The sequence below is a fragment of the Prionailurus bengalensis genome, chromosome C1, assembly GCF_016509475.1.
Source record: "Prionailurus bengalensis isolate Pbe53 chromosome C1, Fcat_Pben_1.1_paternal_pri, whole genome shotgun sequence".
NCBI classification, from domain to species: Eukaryota; Metazoa; Chordata; class Mammalia; order Carnivora; family Felidae; genus Prionailurus; species Prionailurus bengalensis.
Window position 1 is genome coordinate 111,440,682 of NC_057345.1, and position 7,881 is coordinate 111,448,562.

Genomic DNA, 7,881 nt, shown 5'->3' on the forward strand with positions numbered 1-7,881 from the left:
CTTGCTGACGTTTAGTTACATCTATGTTCATGAAAGAACATATGATTTATTTTTTATACTTCTCTTTATCAGTGTCAGGGTGATGCTGACGTCCTAGAAGGATTTAGGAAGTGTTCTCTCTGCTTCTGTTTTTTGGGGAGAAGTGTAGAGAATTGGTATAATTTCTTCCTTAAATGTTTGGTCAGATTCACCGGTGAAAACATCTGGATCTGGTACTTTGTTTTTTGGAAATTACCAGTTATTGGTTCAATTTTTAAAATAGATATAGGCCTATTTCTCCTTGTGTGAGTTTTGGCTATTTCTTTCAAGGAATTTTATCATTTCATCTAAGTTAGTAAATTTGTGGGCATGGAGTTTTTTGTAGACGTCCTTTTTGGGTTTTTGGGGTTTTTGTTTTTGTCGTTTTAAGATTTCATTTTTAGAGGCACCTGAGTGGCTCAGTCAGTTAAGCATCCAACTTCAGCTCAGTTCATGATCTCACAGTTTGTGAGTTCAAGCCCAGTGCGGGCTCTGTGCTGACAGCTCAGGGCCTAGAGCCTACTTTGGATTCTGTGTCTCCCTCTCTTTCTCCCCCTCCCCTGCTCACACTCTGTCTCTCAAAAATAAACACTAAAAAATTTTTATAAGATTTTATTTTTAAGTAATCTCTGCATCCAACATGGAGCTTGAACTCACAATCCTGATATCAAGAGTCACATGCTCCACCAACTGAACTAACCAAGCATTCCTTTATTATCTTTTTCATGTCCATGGGATCAGTAGTGTTACCTTTCCTTTTTTGTTGTTTGGATTTTGAGGGGTGCCTGGGTGGCTCAGTAGGTTAAGCATCTGACTCTTGATTTCAACTCAGGTCATGGGATTGAGCACCATGTTGGGCTCTGCACTGGGCATGGAGCCTGCTTAAGATCCTCTCTTTTTCCCTTTGCACCCCCCTTCTCAAAAAAAGGTTTTTTTTGAGATGGGGCATCTGACTGGCCTACTCAGTAAAGCATGTGACTCTCAATCTCAGGGTTGTGAGTTCAAGCCTCATGTTGTGTGTAGAGATTACTTAAAAATAAAATCTTAAAGCTTTGAATTATAACTCACATAACATACAGTTCACCTACTTGAAGTGTATAACTCAGTGACTTTCACTGTATTCGGAGTTGTGCATCCATCCCATAATCAATTTGAGAATATTTTCATTGCCCCCAAAATCAGCCCTGTACCCAGAACCACTACTCCCATTTAGGAGTTGAATCCATTTTTGAGTTAATTTTTTCATCTGATGTGAAGTAAAGGGTCCAACTTCCTTCTTTTGCCTATGGCTTACCAGTCTTCCCTGCCATGTATTGAAAAGGCTTCTTTCACCTCATTGAATTGTCCTGGCAGTTTGTCAAAAATGAGTTAATTATATATGTGAAGAATTACTTCTGAACTGTCAATTTATTTCTTAAGATTTTATTTTTAATCTCTATACCCAATGTGGGGCTCGAACTTACAACTCCAAGATCAAGAGTTTTATGCTGTACCCCACTGAGCCAGCCGGACGCTCCTGATCTCTCAATTCTATTCCCTTGATCTGTATGTCTAAACCTAGGGCATGCTATCTTATTTACCTCAACTTTTTAAAAAATTTTTTCAATGTTTCTATTTATTTTTGAAAGAAAGCATGCACACAAGTGGGGGAGGAGCAGAGAGAAGGAGACAGAGGATCCAAAGCAGGCTCTGCACTGACAGCAGAGAGCCCAATGTAGGGCTTGAGCCCACAAACCATGAGATCATGGCCTGAAGTCAGACGCTTAACTGACTGAGCCACCCAGGGGCTCCATTGTTTACCTAAACTTTATAGGAAGTTTTGAATTTGGAAAGTGTGAGTTCTCCTTTTTGTTACTGTTTTTCAAGATTGTTCTGGCTATCCTAGGTCCTTTGAATTTCCAGGTCAATTTTGGGATTAGCCTCTCAGTTTCTGCAAAGAAGCTGTCTGGGATTTTGATAGGTACTATGTTGAATCTGTAGATAAATTTGGGAAATTTTGCCACATTAATATTAAATCTTCTCATCTATAAACATGGACTGTCTTTCCATTTATTTGTACTAATTTAATTTCTTTCAACAGTATTTGGTAGTATTCAGAGTAAAAGTTTTTCATTTGTTAAACTCAGATACAACTGATTTTTTATGGTATTAATTATTTATATTAAAGCAGCTTGACTGAAATATAATTCACACACTGTATAGTTGACCCATTTAAAAAATACAATTGAGGGGTGCTGGGGTGGCTCATTGGTTAAGCTTCCCACTCTGGATCTTGGCTCAGATCATGATCTCACGGTTCATGAGATCAAGCCCCATGTTGGGCTCTGCACTGACAGTGCGGAGCCTGCTTAGGATTCTCTCTCTCCCTCCCTTTCTGCCCATCCTCCCCTTTCAAAATAAATAAACATTAAAAAAAATTAAAATGTACAATTAAGTGGTTTTCGATATGTTGCATTATGTATATGTATATATCACATTTTATCCATTTACCTGTTGAGGGACACTTCATTGTTATTTGTACCTTTTGGATTGTAAATAACTTCCTAGTTTGTTTTTGTTTCTGTTTTTGTTTTTGTTTTAAGTAGGCTCCATCCCCAGGGCTTGAACTCACAACCCTGAGATCAAGACCTGAACCAACTGAGCCACCCAGACTCCCCGTGGATTGTAAATAATGTTCTAGTGCACACTGGCATACAAGTATCTGTTCAAGGGCTTTACTTCACTTTGGATATATATTTAGGAGTGGGATTTCTGAATCACATAAAAATTCTGTGTTGGGGCACCAGGGTGGTTCAGTCGGTTAAGCCTCGGACTTCGGCTCAGGTCATGATCTCACAGTTCGTGAGTTCGAGACCCATGTCGGACACTGTGCTGACAGCTCAGAGCCTGGAGCCTGCTTCTGATTTTGTCTCCCTCTCTCTCTGCCCCTCCCGCGCTCACACTTTCTCCATTAAGGTTTCCTCAAGTTTTGCCAAATTCACGTTATCCTCCTGACTGTGTTTTGGAGTGATTCACCATCAGTCCACCTCACCAGCACTTTGCATCTTTCTACAATATGTTGAAACCAGCAAACTGCAACTTGTGCAAACTGATGGGGCAAAGATTTAGGAGAGGTAGTTGGCTTTTTCTAAGTGGCTGGAGCCTCACATTAGACATACAAGGCCCTGACAGTGTTTCGGTCCATATTTGTGTGTAATCTCATTGGCTAAAGTCTTACAAGACTGACGCAGCAAAATACTAGTCCCTGTAGGTATAGAAGAGTTATCAGAAATTGAATCGTCACTTGATGTTTCCTGGATCTCTACTTTGTTCTTCCTATCATGAGCTATAAAAAGTCACTGCCATAACCTGGCAAAGCTGAATATTCCCACACCATCTGTCAAAGAGGCCTGTCCAAAGAAAAAATTCCAGGAATCTCTTGAGTAAAGATCAATTGTTGTTTTCCCCACAACAGAATGCATCTTCGGGTTTCTTTTTTGTTAAACCTTCACAATGTGCCCTGCATACATTTGTGGATTTTTTGTACTATTGTTGACTCTAACAATGCAGAAACAGGAAGTGTTTCTAGGAGTTTTACTGTGAACCCATAGAAAAGTTTCCACTGTAACGCTTGAGCCATGTAATACATTCTTAACTTGTAATTCTGGTGTTTCCTGGAGATCCAGTATATACCAATGGACTGTATGTAAATACTGCATTTCTTTGGGGAGGGTGTCTTTCTACAAGGATCACTGAAAACCTGTTCAACATTGTCAGGAGCCTCATGATGGGAAGAGATCTGATCTGATTACAAATGCAAGGTGATGACCTATCAGAATGGCTAACATTAACAACTCAGGCAACAACAGATGTTGGTGAGGATGTGGAGAAAGAGGATCTCTTTTGCATCGTTGGTGGGAATGCAAGCTAGTGCAGCCACTCTGGAAAACAGTATGGAGGTTCCTCAAAAAATTAAAAGTAGAACTACCCTATGACCCAGAAATTGCACTACTAGGTATTTATCCAAGGGATACGGTGTGCTGTTTCAAAGGGACACATGCACCCCAATGTTTAGAGCAACTCTATCAACAATAGCCAAAGTATGGAAAGAGCCCAAATGTCCATTGATGGATGAGTGATAAAGGATGAATGAATGGATAAAGAAAATGTGATATATATATATATATACATACATATATATGTATACACATACACACAATGGAGTATTACTCGGCAATCAAAAAGAATGAAATCTTGCCATTTGCAACTACGTGGATGGAACTGGAGGGTATTATGGTAAGTGAAATTAGAGAAAAACAAAAATCATATGACTTCACTCATAAGAGGACTTTAAGATACAAAATAGATGAGCATAAGGGAAGGGAAGCAAAAACAATATAAAAACAGGGAGGGGTACAAAACATAAGAGACTCTTAAATATGGAGAACAAACAGAGGGTTACTGAAGGAGTTGTGGGAGGGGGGATGGGCTAAATGGGGAAGAGGCATTAAGGAACCTACTCCTGAAATCATGGTTGCACTATATGCTTGGATGTAAATTAAAAAACTAATAATAATAAAAGAAAAAAATGCAAGGTGATGAGTCCAAAGAGAGCACTGTCTCTGGCTGGAAGGATTCACTCACCAAATGCTGTTCCCCAGCATCTAAGTTCTCATACTGTTACACAGTGCTGGATTCTTTGAGATGAGAGCTATTTTTAGTGTCTGTTCAGGTGGTCACACTGTTTCCATCTTTAGAGACAAAGGTTCCCTTTGAAGTTTTTGCCTTGGACAGAAGTGTCTACACCTGGCCATAGAATTGTGTAGGATGCCTTCCACACATCAGGCCTCAATGCCGCGCACTCACCTCCCATGGCAACACTTGCACACCTCCATTTCTTCTTGCATTAGTTTGGGTAGAATATCCTTTTTATTTCCGTAAAATTGATAGTAATGTCCCTACATTCATTTCTGATTTCTTTTTAATTTTTTTAATGTTTATTTGTTTTTGAGAGAGAGAGAGACAGAGAGTGAGAGGGGGAGGGGTAGAGAGAGGGAAACATAGAATCAGAAGCAGGCTCTAGGCTCCAAGCTGTCAGCACAGAGCCCGACGCAGGACTCGAACTCACAAGCCATGAGATCATGACCTGAGCCAAAGTTGGACACTCAACTGACTGAGCCACCCAAGTGCCCCATCATTTCTGATTTTAGTAATTTGAATCTTTTTTTATTCTTAGTCAATCTAGAGAAAGGTTTTTGTTAATTTTGTTCATCTTTTCAAAGAACCAACTTTTAGTTTTGTTGATTTTCTCTTTCTGTTCTCTTATCTCTATTCTGTTTTTATTTCCTTCTGCTAGCTTTGGGATTAGTTCGCTTTTTTTCCCTAGCTCCTTAAGATGTAAAATTAAGGTTACTGACTTGAAATATTCCTTTTTTCAGCATATACATTTACAACTATAAATTTCCCTCTGAGCACTGCTTGTGCTGCATTCCTTAAGTTTTGCCGTGTTGTGTTTCCACTTGTCTCAAGGTGCTTTCTAATTTCCCTTGTTAGTTGTTCTTGTGGTCAAAGAGTGTTTACTTCCCACCTGTTTGTAAATTGTCCAGTTTTATTTTATTCATTTCCAGTTTCATTCTATTGTGATTGAAAAAGATATTGTATATGGTTTGAAGCTACTTAAATTTATTGAGACTTGTTTTGTGGCCTAACATATGGTCTCTTCTGGAGAATATTCCACATGTACCTGAGAAGGATGTGTAGCAACTCCTGTTGCCAAGTGTTCTGTATCTGTCTGTTACGTCAGCTCAGTTTATAGTGTTGTTCACATTCTTGGTTTCCTTATTCATCCATCTGGTTGTTTCTATCCACTGCTGAGAGTGGCAAGTGTAGTCTCCAACTATTATTGTTGAACTATTTCCCCTGCAATTCTGTCAATTTTTCCTTCATATAGTTTTGGTGGTACTTATTTCTGGATATGTTTATAATTGTCATGTCTTCATGTATTTTATGAAATGTATTTTTTGCAGTGTACCATTTGGATTCCCTCCTTTCAGTTTCTGTATATGTTATTTTCCTAAGAGTTACCTTAGGGATTACAATCAACACCCCAAATTTATGGTGTGCTTGGTGGTGTCCCACAGCTCTTTAGACTGGTCACTTTCTTCATTTTGTTTTTCTTTCTACTCTTCTGGATAATTAATTTCTAATCTTCAAGTCCAGTGATCCTTTCTTCTACTTGCTTAAATCTACTATTGAATCCCTCTAATGAGTTTTTCATTTCAGTTATAGTACTTTTCAGCTCCAGATTTTTTTTTTGGTTGCTTTTTATAATTTCCATCTCTTTACTGATATTCTTATTTTGTTCAGACGTCGTCTTACTAATTTCCTTCAGTTCTTTGTCTATGGTTTGCTTTAGATTATTAAACACGCTTAAGGGGGCGCCTGGGTGGCTCAGTCGGTTAAGTGGCCGACTTCGGCTCGGGCCATGATCTAGCGGTCCATGAGTTCTAGCCCCGCGTCGGGCTCTGTGCTGACAGCTCAGAGCCTGGAGCCTGCTTCAGATTCTGTGTCTCCCTCTCTCTCTCTGCCCCTCCCAAGCTCATGCTCACACTCTGTCACTGTCAAAAATAAATAAACTTAAAAAATTTTTTTTAAGAATTTGTATTAATTCTTCCTTAAACATGTATTAGAATTCATCAGTGAAATCATCTGATCCTGAGATTTTCTTTGTGGGTAGTTTTTTTTTTATTGCTATCTCAGTTTGCTTACTTACTATTGATCTATTCAGATCTGTTTCTTCTTGAGTCAGTATTGATAGTTTGTGTGTTTCTAAGAATTCATCCATTTACTCTAAGTAGATTTTTTGGCTTAAAGTTGCCTCTAGTATTCCCTCATGATTCTTTTTAGTTCTGTAATGTTGATACTTTAACGTTTCCTCTTTAATTTCTGATAATAGTAGTTTGTGACTTCTGTTTTCTCCTTGGTCAGCCTAGTTAGAGTTTTATCAATTTGATTGATATTTTTAAAGAACCAGATTTTGGCTCTGTTGATTTTCTCCATTGATTCCCTGTTGTCAATTTCATTTATTTCTGCAGTGATTTTAATTATTTCTATTCCTTTAGAAACTTGCTTTAGAAAGTTGCTATTCTTTCTCTGGTTTCCTAAATTGGAAGTTTATATTTTTTAAGTCTTAGATCTTTCTTTTTGTCTACTAATATGTGTTTAGAGCCATGAATTCCCTTCTAAACATTGCTTTCACTGAATTCCACAAATTTTGAAGCTTTGTATTTTCATTTATTTCAAAATTCTTACCTTCTCTTGAGACTCTTTTGACCCACGTGCTATTTAAAAGTGTGTGGTTTAATCTCCCAATATTTTGGGATTTTCCAGCCGTCTTTATGTTACTGATTTCTACACTATTAAATTTGTTAAGATGTATTTTATGGCCCAGAATGTGATTGCTCTCAGTAAATCTACTCTGCCATTAATGGATGTCCCTATCTTGACAGTTATGGTAATCACATTTTTTAAATTTCCCCATAGTTTTAAGAACCAGTGTATATCTCTTAACATTACCGTCTGTCTTATCTGTTCTCTGTCTTTGATATACCTTTTAAATTTTTAGTAGGTGGCCCTTGTTTTTTTTCTTAAAATTTATTTGTAAAATTTTTTTTAATGTTTACTTATTTTTGAAGGAGAGAGAGAAAGACAGAGCATGAGTGGGGAAAGAGCAGAGAGAGAGGGAGACACAGAATCTGAAGTAGGCTCCAGGCTCTGAGCTGTCAGCACAGAGCCTGACGCTGGGCTCTAACTCACAAACTGTGAAATCATAGACACGAGCCGAAGTCAGATGCTTAATGGACTGAGCTACCCAGGTGCCCTTCT